Source organism: Lactuca saligna, chromosome 4 (assembly GCF_052625555.1).
Source record: "Lactuca saligna cultivar CGN05327 chromosome 4, ASM5262555v1, whole genome shotgun sequence".
In the NCBI taxonomy this organism is placed as follows: Eukaryota; Viridiplantae; Streptophyta; class Magnoliopsida; order Asterales; family Asteraceae; genus Lactuca; species Lactuca saligna.
Window position 1 is genome coordinate 159,762,654 of NC_136420.1, and position 17,711 is coordinate 159,780,364.

The 17,711-nt window shown below is 37.5% G+C and overlaps 1 long non-coding RNA gene across 10 annotated transcripts; it reads right to left on the reverse strand.

Annotated features, from left to right (window-relative positions):
- Positions 1–323: 323 nt before the first annotated feature.
- LOC145043009 (uncharacterized) lies at positions 324–3,965 on the reverse strand. 10 transcript variants are annotated; one of them, XR_013680854.1, is made up of 9 exons: positions 3,214–3,965; positions 3,031–3,132; positions 2,621–2,717; positions 2,088–2,547; positions 1,588–1,724; positions 1,296–1,362; positions 1,105–1,174; positions 798–842; positions 324–570 (listed from the first exon to the last, which is right to left on the reverse strand). It is a non-coding gene; the product is annotated as an uncharacterized LOC145043009 (long non-coding RNA). The 10 variants fall into 10 exon arrangements; XR_013680852.1 differs by having other exon boundaries at positions 2,628–3,132; XR_013680849.1 differs by having other exon boundaries at positions 2,621–3,132.
- Between the last annotated feature and the right edge of the window lie 13,746 nt (positions 3,966–17,711).

Sequence of the window (17,711 nt, forward strand, 5' to 3'; positions counted from 1 at the left end):
TGACATTTTTTTTTAATGTTTTGCATTTACACCATAGTTTTAATTAATAAACTAGAAAGGTAACCCCCGCGTTGCGGGGGTCAGAAGGTGTCGCTTTTGTGTGGAAGTATAGTACATTGTTCTAATTGATAGCTACAATAAAATATGTTGCTATTGTCTACGTTTCGCCCATTTACAAATACACAAATATGTTGTAGTATGATATAATATAATGACCCATTTGTGTTGCAAAGTAAATAGCAAGTGCGGCACCAATACCCTACCTCTCGAATATTAAATAAACCAATGCCTAAGGCTAGGTTATGGCCAATACAAAGACCCTATAAAACAAACATAAGCAGTATAAAAATATGGACAATGTTTCAATACAATTTTCTAAAAATCGGTTCAGTATTAGTAATCGTATACCTACAAATCAACAATAGACACATTTTCGGTAATGGATCAAGTAGTATTGATGCGAAAAAACAAAAAAAAAAATCATCTTTTGACCAATTTATCAATCAACTTGCATCAGCTCCTTTTACCCCAGTAGAAACGTCATATGTTCTTCCTCCGTCCAAGGAACTCCTGCAATTCCATAAACAACCATCGTATACTGGTATCACTAATAATAACAATACGAATAATGTAACTGGTACAACTTAAAAGAACAAACTCTAAAATTAACAATTTTGATTGAATTTATGGCTTGTTCATCCACACATTTAATTTGAATGTTCTAAATTGCATCAAGATTATAGGTTACAGTTTCTGGTTTTAATAAATTGGAATGGTAAAAAACAAAAAAGACATACACATGTTTATCTGCTATTGAGGTAAGTTTGCAACAGGAACTTCAGCTACAAACAACAGGAAACACATTTAATAAATGTAAAACCCATACCAAAACCAAAATATTATCTGGAAAGCAAAACATATCCTTATTTGTAACTAAGTATGTCGTTGTTATGCGATAAATATAAAACTTCACATAAAAGAAATGCAAGTATGTTGCTGTTATGGGTAAAGTTAAAAGTATATTGCCCTAAAATTTAAAGTATATTGCCCATTTTACTAACAATTGGTATGAAACTTTTTAAAAAGTAGAATAAATAAACTAACCATATCATGTTTTTGTAACAACCTAACAGGAGGAATATGGTACTATTCAACATGACGAATTGGCGAGTTTCTGGAAGAGCAAAATATTATAAAATCAATAAATAAAATGATCATATCATTTTTTATAATAATATTTAACAGATTAATCATTGATGAAAATTCAAAGAGAGGGAAACATTGTATGTCCTTACCATGGTAATTGGTGACAATATGCCCTTCTTCATCCCAAAAAACTCCTAAACCATTGCCTTTTGGAATCTGCAAATTATCTATATATCAAATAAAACTACCCTGTGTAATCATTGATATCTTTTTCAAAAATAAAAGTGGAAAAAAAAAAAAAAAAAAAAAAAGAGGAGTGCGATGCTACGATCAGGTGATGTTTTAGTGCTAACTTTCCAGTATTCAAATATAAGGTACATATATAATGGAAATTCCTTCATGGAATGTTCTTCAATGTTAGAAGGTTGAATCTGCGTTTACCTTTGCTTATTGGATTGATTAAGAATTGAATTTCCGTGTATTTGAGATATGAGAAGAGACAAGAATGTTCTAAGAGCTCTAGCCGCCTGGCCCATAGTCTCTAATCATTTCATATAAACTCGCAATGTAGATATTGCCTGCATTCAAGTAAACATAAATCTTTTTGAAAATTCATGATTTGGTAAACATGATGCACATTAGCAAACATGGTCCATGTTAGTAAAACATGGTGCATCTTACAAAACCTTGAGGTATGTGGATTCAAGGACAATAGCAAAAATACAATTTTCAATGGCATCGTAATTTAAGCAAAAGTTTCATATGCTTCAGTACGGTTGCAAAAACCAATGGTTGCAAAAGGATGCGAAAGTACAAATATTAAAGAAAATCATAATTGATAGATTAAATGAAAATATACATGATATGAATATGTACAGATAGTAGGCATACAGTGTTAGAGAGGGAAGCAAACAGCATTAGAGAGTAATATGTTTTTGAACCTTATAATTTTTGTAAAGCAGTACTAATCCAGTAATACGTTTTTGAACCTTGGTGAGGAAGATGTTATAATTTGGTCTTCAATGTGGAAGAAAAACAAAAACAAATACTTTAACCAATTGATGATCTGTTTTGATTCCTCGAATCACAGCAACACCAATAACCTGTTCACTTATAGTTAGAACAAATCTTACAACAGGAAGGCTAATCAGTAATCCAACTAGATTAGAAAACCTAGCTCTAAAGACTAAATACGAATTGTTGTTTTTATTAATCATATTCATGTACAGATGAAGCACATACCTCTACTTCCAGAAGAGCACGGAGATCACATATTGAGATCGTGTTTTAAATCAAATTAAACCCAAGGAGTTAAAAAACAAAACTGATAAGATTTTTGGTGGTGATGTGTGGGCTTTAATGGCAGCACCAATCGAACTACCTCCTGTAATCTAAATTCCCCTGCAAAAAAAACAGAAGGATACAACAAAAAACGATCATATATACATACATAAACATCAGAACAAAATGTTACCTCTTACACTTCCAGATTTGATTATATCCTTGTACGTTTCAGTCTTCTAATCCTAAGAACACCAAAATAAGTAGTTGAATTGAGTTTCAATTGACACCTGTCAAAAACATCAAATACATTTCTGAAAAACCAACTTTCAATATGAAATGTAATTCATTCCACTTCTATAAAGGTAAACCAAATTCTCGTCTGTGCTTCTGCTTCTCAGCTTAATCTCATTCATTTTCTATCACCTACTTATTGTCTTAATAGTGGGAGTCAGGAGCATGGAAAACATGAATAAGAACCCACACCAATAACAACAATAGATCGCGCTACCATCATAGGAACAGATACACCACCTACTGCAAAATCACACACAACTGGAAAATAGTTAACATTTAAAGAAACAGGTATGGTCCTCAGCTTACCGATTCTTTCAGATGCGAGTGAAATCAGCGTAGAAAATGGAGCCGGGGTGGTAATTTGAAGGTTATACCCGTATGGAAGCAAATGGCCCTTTTATTTGTTTCCTAAGGAACAATAGAAAATTAAAAACTGGCCCTTTTATTTGTTTCCTAAGGAACAATAGAAAATTAAAAACTTTAAATTACCTCATCAATGACAAAAATCCTTGCTTTCTTTCAGTATTGTCTGCGATGGTCCGCACCACCACCAATGAGCGTTGCCCTCTTCCTAAAGCCCTAAAACGAAAGGAAGAGGCCCAGTCGACATAAGGGTAGGACGACGACCTCGAAACGAAGATGGAAGCTTCGCTCAGTTTGAAAATGAAGAAGGTTGAAGACTGAGCAGAAGCAGCGGGGTGAGTCGGTGGAGACGATCGTGAGCAGCTGCATATAGGTCGGTGGTGGTGAGAGGGTTTTGGGTCACAACTGTGATGAGTCCGATGTTGAAGATCGATGAGTCAGTAGGTGGGAGGAGAAGATACAGATAAGTCGTAGGCGAGTCGTTGAAAGTTAGACGGAGCAAAACCTCAGACGACGATGCTTGGGAGCGGCAACGGACATTAAATGGAGATTTCTAGAGCAGAGCAGGGAAGTGGTAGAAGAGGAAACACTCGCAGAGAGTTATGAGGCGGTGGAGAGTTATGAGGCGGTGGGTTTCTGGAATAGTGGAATGAGGAAGGATCGAGATGGCGGTGGGTTATACCGGATGAGGTGGGGGTGGTTACCATGGTTGAGAAAGTGTTCAGGTAGAAAGGAGGGGGTATGAGGTGGTGGGTTTCGGTGGAAAGTAGACTATACCGGAGGAATAGAGAGAGTTCTGGAAGGACGGAAATGAAGTCCCTATTGGTGGAGAAAGCGGTGAAAGAAAGACAAATGAACGCGTGGAGACACAATTTACAAAAATCGCAAAATATATCTAAAAGAAACAGTCCAGAATTGTAAAAACAGCGATAGATGCAGGACCATATATCTGCCAAAACGTTAGGAACTTCACTGTTCCTAAATTTCATTTCTTATATCTTTACTATCTTATAAAAGAAATCTAATTATTTCTAAAATAATAATATTTTTTTAAGACGTCCAAAAGATGAAACTGATAGTACAAGTGATCATTAATAAAATAATATTAAATTTTAACCACGTTTTGAATTCAAATATTTATCATCAAATCTCCTTATATTTCTCAGCAATTTGATATGGTTCCCTCAAATCCCGGATTTATTCAAAATTTGAACCCTTTTAGATATCCTTAAATTTAGCATGTTGATTCAAATATCCCTCCAATCGCATATACCTCTTTGTTCCGTCATCTGCTATAAACCCACCGTCCAGGAACAAAAAATGACTTTATCTCCCAAATAACACCATAGTTTGATTATTTTGTCTTCGATATGTACTTTCTTTTGTAACATAACATTTTTGTAGAGGAACACGCCCCGCCGCTTTGCGCAGGTACACTGCTAGTATATCTTTAAAGAAATCTAACTATTTCTATAAATAGATTAAATATAATAATATTATTAAATATAATAATATTATTTTTTTAAGACGTCCAAACTATTAAGCTTGAAGTACAATCTATTTATAATATAATAATATTAAAATTTTAACCCTATCCTTTATCCCCTAAAAATCTCGTATCAAATTAATAGAAGAATTCATTTGCAAATTGAACCCGTCAATCTCAACACTTCAGCCATTTGAAGCGGTCAATATCAACAATTTATAGAGGATCTCTTCTCTCACATTGGTAACAAGCCATCTCATAATATCTATCTTCGTAATCCCTTCAAAGTAAGAAAATATACGCACACTCTCTCGAAGAACCTAACCAGTAACCAAGATAGTATCACCACCACCACCACAGCCACTCTGCCTCCTTTCGCTTTCAACTAACCACTATCACGACTACCGCCCTTCCTCTCACCCACGACATGAACTTTCTTTTGGAACATAACATTTTTCTTAAAAAAATATCGTTGAAAGAAACTATTTGTCCCCGCCGCTGTGCGCGGGTAACGGCTAGTGTATATATATATATATATATATATATATATATATATATATATATATATATATATATATATATATATATATATATATATATATATACTAATAATTTAAAAGTTATATCATTAAAAAAAATAATGTTTTACATCCATCACATGCTAGTTAATAATATAATATTAAATTAGATATATTAGGTTAAAAATAAAGAAATTAACATTAAAATTAAAAGAGTAAATGCAAATTTGGTTTGTGTGGTTTGCTAAAAATCATTGTAGATGGGGTGTAAAAAGTTTTGAATTTACATTGACGTACCATTTAGTGTAAGGGTCTCCAAATTTTTCCTTGCATCGAAATTGGTTGTGGAATTCATGTAGTTCGACGATTAGTTCTATAGGTCTAGCATTCTTCATGATATTTTTTTTTTACATGAAGGGGGTTTGAAAAATGGGATTAAGTGGGGATGTGATTTTCTACCTGGTCTTCTCTTTTGATTTTCGGGGATTGCTATCAATTTTTGAATATTTTACTTGGTGAAAACTAAAATGTGAAAACCAAAATTGATTTCGGGAAGAACAAGATTGAAATTGATACTGAAACACAATCTTAGACTTAAATGAATCGTTTTCTTGTAATGAAAAATAGATGTATCATCTAAATATCAAATTTTAAACGACAAATACAACATAAACTATGAACCCTAACAACACAATTTAATATATGGAATTATTCATGAAAGAATCTTCAATCAAAGAATCAAGCAACATAAACTGAAATAATAAGGCATTAATTTGAAACACCGAAAGTGTATACACCAAATTCCTTTCATAAGAGAGATTGGAAGAATGTGATGACAAAGAAACAAAGAACGACATGGGTGGTGATCTTAGAGGTCTTTCAAAATAGGTGGTGATCGTAAGGGTCTTCTAAAATCATTGGGGGAGAGAAAGTCAGAGAGAAGGGGGAGAGAGCGATGGGAGGATAGTTGTAACGTCCCAATTTTCACAATAAAATTTTCAATTTTTAGATAAGATAAAATACAATTTTCATAAACCAGTACCAATAAAAACCATTTGTTTCAAATGACAAAAATCCCAAAGTTTGAGTATGATGGTTAAATGTGGAGTCACAAAATACATAGGCTGCTGATGAGTGTGTATAGTCATGTCGTCGTCTTCCCCCGATCATTTGAAGTACCTGAAATATTTAATCCTCAACTACAAGTTAAATTTGGTGAGTTCCCTAAAATACGATAAACATCACAATGCATGCAAGCATAACCACAATGGCCTTCAACGCGTAGCTGGTCCACCCCTTTGGCCTTCAATATAAAGTTGGTCCACCTTTGGCCTTTAACATGAAGTTGGTCTACCACGAGTATCTTGACCTTCAACACAAATCTAGACTACCCTCAACCACAAGATATGTCAACATATTTATATTTAACAGATAATATGCAACTCAACACCACAAGCAACTAAATAACTAGTCTATCAGCCTAACAACATAATTTCATCTTAAAATACAAAGATACATGCAACAATATATAGTCTAGTGAGAAAACTCACCTAAACTAGTAAGTTGAAAGATCACCACTCAACTTCTTGCCAAGACAACTACATGAACCTCCTAACCTGATAGAGGTCAAACCTCATCTTACTACTTGAAAACCTCAGTTTGATCAAAAGTAAAATTGGTTAAAATGTCAAAGGTCAATAAAAGTCAATGATTAACAAAAGTCAACGCTCTACTTAAGTCAATGGGCAACAAAATTCAACGGTCAACAGTAATCACGTAGTGACTAACTATGAGTATGGATTGTCATGTCGTGATTACTAGGTGACAAGATAGTGGGGAAAAGCCCAAATTTTGTGTCGAGACATCTAGTCTTTTGCGATGTGAAACCCGACTTAGCGGCCTTCCTCATTTTGTACTTAATCCATAAAGACATGTGTTTCAAAACTCATATTTGAAACTCCTAAACGTCTTAACAGATAAAGTTTATAACTTTATCCATCCCAAAACTTAATCAACCAAAAACTTCAAGCATAAGTCTAAAAATCCATCAAAGAGCCAAAACTAGGTGCTTGGCTTATCTAAGAACACATGCAAACTCATTTCCTCGAAGAATGAGGTTCAAAAGTATTAAAATGTGACCAAAAGGTTCTAGAGTTCCCCTAACTCTAAGAACATAAGGGAAACGCAACAAGGATCACTCAAGAGTCATCAAACATCTAGATCTATCAATAACAAAGCATAAAGGTGAGAGCTTTATACTTACAAAAGGTCCAGAAGGTGACCAACTTTTTGGAACACCAAGGATTCACATACAAAAATCTTTCTTTAATCCCCTTCTCTCTGAATCTTCACAAAAGAGCACCAAAGCACATATAAGATCAAAATGGAGGCTATCATTAGGTAGGAGAATGTTCTCTAGGGTAGAGGCTAACAAATGACGAAACCCAAGGGAATTGTGCATTAAATAGGTCCAAATTATGTCGCTTCTAGGTTTTGTTCCATCAAACCATGCACACCACAAACTTCAGTTAAATTCGTTTTGTGAATTTGTAGCACCGTGAACCCCAAGATGGATCACGGCTCTAGCCATGGAAATTTCCAAACTTCAAACAATTCCTATAAAATTTACCTGAATCAAGGATTTTGCAATACTGGCTGGGCATATTTCTTTTTTTTTAATTTTAAATACGAAGATAATGTTAAAATTATGTTAAAACAAAAGGAAAAAATAACCCTTTTAAGTTTTTTGAGAACCAAAACCACAAAAATTTTCAAGTCCAAGTTGAAAACTTTTTGAACCTTATCCATAGTTTTTAGCAAACCATATGGACTAAATTTGTAGTTGACTCAAATTAGAATGATGAATTTTTTATGCACTATAAGTATAAACTAAATACCATAGATTAAAAAAATCTTGAGTTCTAGTGGTTATACAACTGAAAGGCGAAGAGTTTTAGTATTAAAAAAACAATCTTTAGTGGGTGTAATGTCCGGTTCCTGGTATGTATTTTAAATCAATTTATTCATTTTTGTACTGGAAATCGATGAGTTGGAGGTCCAAACTCGTCGAGTAGGAACGAAATTTGGACACTGAACCTAAAGTCTACTCGACGAGTCGAGGGACTCAACTTGACGAGTAAGGCTGCCAGATTGAAACCCTAATTTTTAGGGTTTAACACCCTATTTAAACACCTTAACCTCAAAAAGCTGACCTCATTTCAGCCTCCATCATCTCAAATCCTAGCCACGAAATCCTAATACGTTTTTGAGAGTTTTGAGCCATTCTTAGTGCTTTGTTGAGGTTTTGAAGAAGAAGATACTTGAAGAAGGAGCAAGGAAGTGAAGGAGAAGAGTAGATCCAGAAGTTGAGCTCCATTTCTCGTTCATTGGAGGTATAAAGCTTCTATCTTGTCTGTTAAATGTTTAGATCTAGTTTTGGAGTGATTTCTCCATGTTTTGGTCCAAGTATGCTAGCTTTTGAGACTTGGACGTCCCAAGTAATTACTCTTTCAGATATGTGGTCTAGAAGGACTTTCATGGCATAAAGGTGCAAAATTTATGGTCATGGAAGTCCCATGCAAGCTTTAAGTTGACATTTTGGCTTTTTAAGCTCCAAAAGGCCATGCATGGAGGGAAAGCAGGGACCTAACGCATTCGTATGGTGTCTAGGGCCTAGATCTTGGTTGTTATGCTTTAGTTTGAAGTATTATGGCTTTTGGATCAAGATCTAAGTCTTAAAGAATTAGGGGTTGAGCTAAACCCATTAAGAAGGGCTACTAACAGGTAAAGTTGGAAACTTTACCCTTAAGAGGACATTTTCAGCATGTAGATGAAGTAGGGGCTTAGATATGAAGGATAAGAGCTTAATCTATTAAGATGGCTCAACAGACTGAAGAACTCATCGAGTCCATAAAGGAACTCGACGATTTGGGTCGAAGTGTCCCGAGTTTGTAAAGGAAAAATTCGACAAGTTCAAGGATGACTCGATGAGTTGATTAGAGAAGTTCTGACTCTGTTATAGGAAGGAACTCGGTGAGTTGAGAATGAACTCGACGAGTCAGATCGCAAGTTTAGAGTTTCTTGATTTATGGAACTCGACGAGTTGATGGACCAACTCGGCGAGTTTAAGCAACCAGGATGTTGACTTTGACTTTGACTTTGATCAAAGTCGACCCTTAAGGGGGTTATGAGTATGAAAAGGGAAATTAAAGGAAATCTTGTATGTGTAGGAGTTTGAGTGGAGCTGATTCAGAGTCGAGGATAGTTCAACTACTTCATGACATTTAGGGTGAGGTACCTTCTAGTAGAAGTGGGTCGAAGGCACCAATGTCGGCCCACTAATAGCTGATTATAGTTGAGATGATTGTCTTTGTGATAATTTTATGGTATGCTATTATTTGTTATGCTTTACGTGATAATATGCTATGATATTATGTGATAATGGTAGGAGGGGTAAGATAGTCCCCAGGTTGAAAGAGACTGAAGGGTTAGGCCGGTACGCAGATATGCTAGGCAGTTACAGGTTAAAAGAGACCGAAGGGGTAGGCCATCACCCAGATATGCTCGTAGTAGGAGAAATGTATGTATATGCTAGGATATTGTGTGGTAGTGGTAAGGGTGAAATAGTCCCCTGATACCAATTGAAAGAGACCAAAGTGGTAGGCTAGCACCCAGATATGCTAGGTAATTACCGGTTGAAAGAGACCGAAGGGGTAAGTCAGCACCCATATATACTAGGCGGTTACCGGTTGAAAGAGACAGAAGGAGGTAGGAAAGCACCCAGATATGCTAGGAAATATGTTATTGTATGGTATGTGGTATGATGGGGGAACTCACTAAGCTTTGTTCTTATAGTTTTCAGTTTTGGTTTCAGGTACTTCCTCTTCGAAAGGAAAGGAGTCGGCATGACTGCAGCGCATCATACCAGGATTTCCACACGTGAGATCTATGGGATTTATACTATAATATTATTTTGTCATGACATGTTTCGATTATAGATACATTGATTTTTGATAGTAGTAGTTCTATGGTTGTTTTCATACAAATGGTTTTATAATTGTTTAAGTAAAAATGAAAATTTTGTCTTAAATTTTGGAATGTTATAGTGGGTATAGTTAATTAGTTGAAAATTGAAGAGTTATGAGAGTTTCAAATAAACATGTTGTTCAAATTAATACAATGTAAGGAAGATGATGATTATTATAATATATATATTGATTAAAAACAAAACATAGATGGGACCCTACAAATACACATTTCATCCTAAGGGATACAAAAACACTCTATACATTAATATTCCTTTGCAACTTAAACGTGAGATAAACACCAAATGTTAGTAATGGATATAAAATTCAGGAACAATGGAGTTAGAGGAGACTTTTGATAAAAAAAATGTATATGTATTAAAGGAATAAAGTAAGAGGCATCACATAAACCTAACCAGTTGCTACTTGGCACATATAAAAAGTTAATCAATCTCAATGTGTTTTGTTCATTGATGTTGAACCATATTAGAAGACAAATAATAACATTAACACTATCACAATACATAATACTGCTATTAGAAATAGAAGATTGGAATTTATGAATGAGATTATGCAGCCAACATGTCTTGGTAAAACTTTGTTGTTGTATGATGGCGACTTCAAAATGGAATACAAGAGCATGAGTTGACCCTTTGATGACCAAGAAACTATATTATCGTCAAGGTAAACACAAAATCTAAAATTATACTATCGAGTAGAATGAAAACCACTATAATATATATCAAATAAGCGATAAGACGATTAATGAGAAACACAAAACCATAAAGAACAATATAAAATGCACCTTAACGATAGAAAAAGATACGCCTGAGATCCCCAAAGTGAAGTTTTTTGAGGATCATGCATGTATAAGCAGATTAATGAATTACATACAGATTTTTATAAGTAAATATGGGGTACTTAAGGGTCCCTACGAGACTATGAATTAGAGTTCGTTCATGAATTAAAAACCCTTTAGACCCACGATTAACTAGAATGTCAATAGGTATAGTAGCAGCATTTGTAGTTTTACATGTGAATCATTTCAAGAATGTTGGTGACATGTTTTTTAAGAAAAAACATATCGATAGTTGATTAAGTCACTAAAACCCTAAGAAAGTAGTTATAGGGGGCGAGATCTATCACTATAAAGAATGACACTTTTTGGAAAATAACAACGTAATATGGGTTAAATCTAAAATGGACTAATATCATAAAAGTCCTAAGTTTTTAACATGTAACTAGAAAAAACCGTGATATTTTTTGATTAATACTATGGCCACAACTTTTTAACAGAATTATCACTCTAGACTACTTAACAAGCTTCAAAGTTAACTAGGAGCCAGCAGGGCTGCAGACATTGTGGCAAATGCGGAAAATTGTACGAGGGGACGTGAAAGGCGGGGAGTTCAGGCTGCTTTTAGTGTAGCCAAATTAGGCATATGAGCAGAGATTGTACAACTACTACTACCACCACCACAGTATCAGATCTAATTTTCTTTCCGTGCAATCAGAGGGGACACAAGCGGTCTGAATGCCCAAGTTTAGTAACAGCAGGTCAGGTGGCAGTATCCACTCCTGCTACGTTGAGGATTACAGATGGCCGTTAGTATAACATCCCCATTTTTACGGCCAGAAAATACCGATTTTGTTTATGCTTTATAAAAATTAGAGTACCTCTTTTAGTGAAAATGTTGCGGAATTTGTTCCCAGAAAAACATGATAAATACGTTATCAAAGCATTTCCAAATAAATGTATTTTTATTCATTTTAAAACATTTGGGATGTCATCGTCAATACAAAAACATAAGCATAAACAGAACTTACATTCATTTACACTAGTGATCTATATCTCTTTAATCTCTCAGTGTAATATAACTTCGTATCGACACCTATGATACAAATAAGATTGAGTGGGTCAGGTTGGGAAACCTAGTGAGTAGGGATTATCATATATATAAGCAACTCTTACCCCACCCCGTTAATCCTTACAACGAGACTATCCATACTCTCGGACCTTAAATTTTACCTCATACTTAACCCATACTCTCAGATCTAATTCATGCTCTCGGATCAATACTTATGCCCATTCCATACTCTCGGATTAGGGACCGGTATCTATGTGTAAATCCATTCTCCCGGATTAACGACGAATGACTATGTCCTATCCATACTCCCAGACTGAGGACGACTGGCTATGTCTTAATCCATACTCCTAGACTAAGGACAACTTACTATGTCTTAATCCATACTCCTAGATTAATGATTGATGACTATGTCCAATCCATACTCTCAAACTAGGGGCAATGACTATGTCTAATCCATGCTTCCGGATCAATGACATATACTAAAGTTCTATTCTCTGAGTATAACTCCGTAAGAAAATACTACCCAATATTCCTCATAATTAATTTAGGTTTACTCTTTATCCTAAATCATCATATATAATTAGGTATGTTCTTTAACACGTACTTCAATCAATACTTGTATTAAAATCATGTTCATGAAAGGGACTATTCACTCACCTGATAAGGTGGTGATTCGGTACTCGGACGACACATCATTTACTTTAAAAAAAATCCTTTGACAGAACCTAGTATCATTACCACTAGACTTTTGTCTAATGCTCGACGAGACTAATTAATAGTCTAATTACCATTACTATTATATAAGCGTTAACACAATACTTTTCAAACACTATGTACAGACAGGAGCCAGACATGGAACACCGGAGGGCAGGATCATTTTGGCATATAGCATTTCTGAAATCTAGCAACCCAAGCGACCCTACAAACCAGATTCCCCATACAGCGAGTGGTTAAAAAGATATTATAACGACACTTATATAACTCATAATAATAGCCAAAATATTTATTATAAGGTCCTAATAACATTACTATATTTGAATAAAAACTATATTTAAAACAGCGTAGGCGTATCTTACCTATGAGGGGGCTTGGCTAGAAGTCAGGCTCTGCAGGGGCAGAACATTCGAGCCGAAATCTCTTCTTCTCGGAGCCGTCGAGTGCTCCAGGACTTTCTTCTAGTGCAAGGGGAGTTTTGGGAGGTTTAGAGAGAGTGTAGAGAGAAAAAAGAATGGGAAATGTGTGAAGAAAATAAGGGTGGGAGAGGTTCTATTTATAGGGTGAAATATGGCTGAACTTGGTGTCACACGTCACCATCTGGTGGCAAGACTTGGGGAGAAAGCAATGGTCAAGATTGTGCCACGTCACCCATTTTCGCACAGCACACTTCCGACTTCTAAAATCCGTAACTTTCGCATACGAGCTCTGTTTTTTACGTTGTTTATATCCACGCGTAGGTAAAAATAAGATCTATAACTTTCATTTTGACTTTGTTGGCTAATTCTCGACCGATCTTAAATTTAACAGTAGGAGGAGATTATACTGTTAAATAACCGTGAAAAATTCGTAACTCTTTCATACTTACTCCGTTTTTGTCTGTATTTTTATCGTTGACTTCCTATTAATGAGATCTTCAACTCTCATATAGGTCGCGTAGGCCAAAAACCGCTCGATCTAAAATTTGAGTTTCAGGGCATGCATTATTATGACAAATCTTAGAAAATTCATAACTTCCTCATACAAAGTCAGATTTAGGCGTTCTTTTTATGAACGCTCCCGGTTTAACATATACTACAACTTTTGTTTATATCACTAAGGACAAAAAGTCCTCTATCGTAAATTCACTATTTACGTCTCCCAGTGTCATGCCGGTTTTGCCGTAAAACTTCGACGGGCCATAACTTCTTCGTTATAACTCGGATTTTGGCATTCTTTATATATACTGAACCCTTGTAACATATACTACAACTTGGTTAAGATTACTCCTTCTAAATAATATTCCATCAATTACTCATTTTTTATGCTTATTGTCTCTAAATTGACTAGCCCGAATCTGCAGGCGTTACAGTTAGGGTCGGGTGAGGCGCCGGTGGTGAAGAGCAGCGCCTTTCAGTTGACGGCAGAGGAGCCACGAGCAGCTCCCGACGTGGTGACAGGTATGTATCTTCTCATTATCTCTTTATTTTATATTGATTATTCCTTATGTTTATGTGTTTTGATATAGGATCGTTCTTAGTGGACAGTATATCATCGTTGGTACTGTTTGATTCGGGTGCCACCCGATCTTTTGTGTTGCTCGTGCTCAACAAGTGATTCACAAGGTCTCCTAGAGAGTTGGATTACCCACTTGATGTATAGTTAGCAAATGATAGGATCGTCAGGGTTGCGAGAGTTCACCGAGGATGTACACTGCAGTTATTAGATGAGCAGTTTTTTGTCGATCTAGTCCCTATTCCCTTACGAGGGAATAAGGTTATAGTAGGTATGGACTGGTTGAGCCCTAATGGGGCAGTGATCGACTGCAAGCAACAGCTAGTGAGCGTTCGGACTCCTAGTGGGGGAGGTTTAGTGATTCAGGGAGAGAGGTTGTAGGGTTGACTGACCTTATGTTCAGTAGCAAGAGTGAGGTGCTATCTTCAGCAGGTTTGCACAGGTTACGTCGCCTATGTCATGGATACCCGAGATAAGGGTAAGGCGACAGTCGACGATGTACCGTTAGTACTAGAGTACCCGGACATATTCCTGGAGGATTTACCTAGGGTACCTCCAGAGAGATAGGTTAAGTTTAGGATTGACTTGGTCCCTAGTACAGCTCCGATGGCCAAGGCACCATATCGGTTGGCTCCTCCCCAGATGCAGGAGTTGTCTACGCAGCTGCAGGAGCAGCTAGACAAGGGATTTATCAGACCTAGCAGTTTGCCATGGGGAGCCCCGATCCTGTTTGTGAAAAAGAAGGACGGGTCACTTCACATGTGCATAGACTCCGACAGCTGAATAAGATAATGGTGAAGAACCATTATCCCCTCCCGAGGATCAATGATTTGTTTGACCAGCTACAGGGTGCATCTTGGTTCTCCAAGATTGATCTACAGTCGGGTTATCACTAGATGCGATTCAGGGATGAGGATGTGTAGAAGACAACTTTTAGGACTCGCTATGGTCACTATGAGTTTGTGGTGATGCCATTTAGGCTTACCAATGCTCCAAACGCGTTCATGGACCTTATGAACCGCGTTTGCTGACCTATGCTAGATCGTTCTGTTATAGTCTTCATTGATGATATCTTAGTCTATTGCAAGACTCGAGAGCAACATGTGGAGCAGATGAAGGAGGTGCTAGAGATACTGAGGAGGGAGAGACTTTTTGCAAAGTTCTCCACGTGTGAAATCTGGTTGCGTGAGGTGCAGTTTCTTGGGCACCTTGTCAACCAGAAGGGTATTCTGGTGGATCCATCCAAGATTGAGGTCATGATGTAGTGGGGGATTCCGAGGTCTCCAACTAAGATTCATAGTTTCTTGGGTCTAATGGGTTATTACCAGAGATTTATTCAGGACTTCTCCAAGATCGTTGTTCCTTTGATCCGACTAACCAAGAAGTCGGTGACCTTTTGCTGGGGGACTAAGCAACAGGCAACCTTCGAGACTCTCAGACAATGGTTATGTAAGGAATTGATTCTGACTTTGCCAGAGGGAGTCGACAACTTTGTGTTTTACGGTGATGCTTTGATCATGGGCATGGGTGCGGTATTGATGCAGCGGGGTCACATGATAGCTTACGTTTCAAGGCAGTTGAAACCTCACGAGGCTAACTATTTGATGCATGATTTCAAGCTGGGGGTTGTGGTTTTCGCCCTCAAGATTTGGAGACATTACCTATATAGGGTCCACTGTACCATTTACACGGACCACAAGATTTTGAGGTACCACATGGATCAATCAAATCTGAACATGAGGTAACATTGGTGGTTAAATATGGTGAAGGACTATGACTGTGAGATCCTTTACCACCCGGGCAAGGCAAATGTGGTGGCCGACGCCTTGAGCCACAAGACGGTAGCAGCCCCGATTCGAGACATCTGTCTGAGGATGACAATGCTTACTCCATTACTGGAGCAGATCAGAGAGGCACAAGTTGAGGACCTGAAGGAGGAGCACTGAAAGTGCAAGCAGATCATAGGCCAGGTGGCCTCTTTTGATTACGATAGTCGTGGGTTGCTGACCTTGCATTGGAGGGTCTGGGTACCGTACTGGGGCAGAGTGTGGTAGATTCTGATGGATAAGGCCCACAAGTCCAAGTTCTCCATCTATCCTGGGGTGACGAATATGTATAGAGATCTTCATCCTGATTATTGGTGGCCCTACATGAAGCGGGGTGTAGCTTGGTACGTTGAGATTTGCCTGACCTGCAAGAAGGTCAAGGCAGAGCACTAGAGGCCTCACGACAAGACGCATCTGTTAGATATTCCTATGTGGAAGTGGGAGGACATTACTATAGATTTCATTACAAAGCTTCCCAGGACCACACATGGAGTAGATTCAATATGGGTCATCGTGGATCGGTTGAACAAGAGTGCTCATTTTATCTCGATCCCGGAAAACATATCAGCCTAGAAGCCAGCTGAGATTTATGTGCGTGAGATAGTGGCATGGCACAGAGTGCCTGTTATGGTGGTTATCAGACCGAGATGTCCGTTTCACTTCTAGATTTTTGAAGCGGTGTCACGTTGAGATGGGTACTCGTATCCACTTCAGCACTACTTTCCACCCTCAGATGGATGGACAGAGCGAGAGGACGATACAGAATCTCGAGGACATGCTACGCATATGTGTCTTGGATTTCGATGGCAGTTGGGATACGTATCTTCCGTTAGCAGAATTTTCATATAACAACAGTTACCACGCCAGTATAGACCGACCTCCCTTTAAGATGCTCTACAGGAGGAAGTGTAGGACCCCAATCTGTTGGGGCGAGGTCGGTCATAGAGTTATGGGGAGTACTAATGTAGTACTCAAGACTACAGAGCGGATCCAGCAGGTCTGGAGCAAGATCCAGACAGCTCAGAGTCGACTAGAAGAGCTACACTGACAAACGGCGTTCAAACTTGGGGTTTCAAGTGGGCGATATGGTGCTCCTGAAGGTGTCACCTTGGAAAGGTGTCATCCGGTTCCGGAAGTGAGGTAAGCTAGGCTCCAAGTATATCGGTCCTTTCAGGGTTATAGCCCGGATGGGCAAGGTAGCGTACCGATTAGATCTTCCAGCAAAGCTCAGCCAGATCTACAGTACTTTCCATGTTTCTCAACTACGAAAGTGTATAGTGGATAACTCAATGGTTGTGCCTCTAAAGAACATTCAGGTTGATGACAACATGAATTACATGAACCGACATGTAGCTATTCTCGATAAGAAGATGAAGGAGTTGAGGAACAAGAGCGTTGAGCTGGTGAAGGTGCAGTGGCAGCACCGCAAAGGTTCAGAGTGGACTTGGGGGTCCAAGGAGGAGATGAGGGAGCACTACCCAGAGTTGTTTCTAGATGCAATAGACTTCGAGAATGAAGACTAAGTCAAATGGGGGAGAATTGTAACACCTGATTCCTGGTACGCATTTAATTCTAAGATAACTACTTGTTTTGTATAATTTGAAGATATGAATACAGTTATTTGTCAAATTCTAAGATAACTACTTGTTTTGTGTAATACTAGTTATTTGTAAAATTTGAAGATATGAATCAAG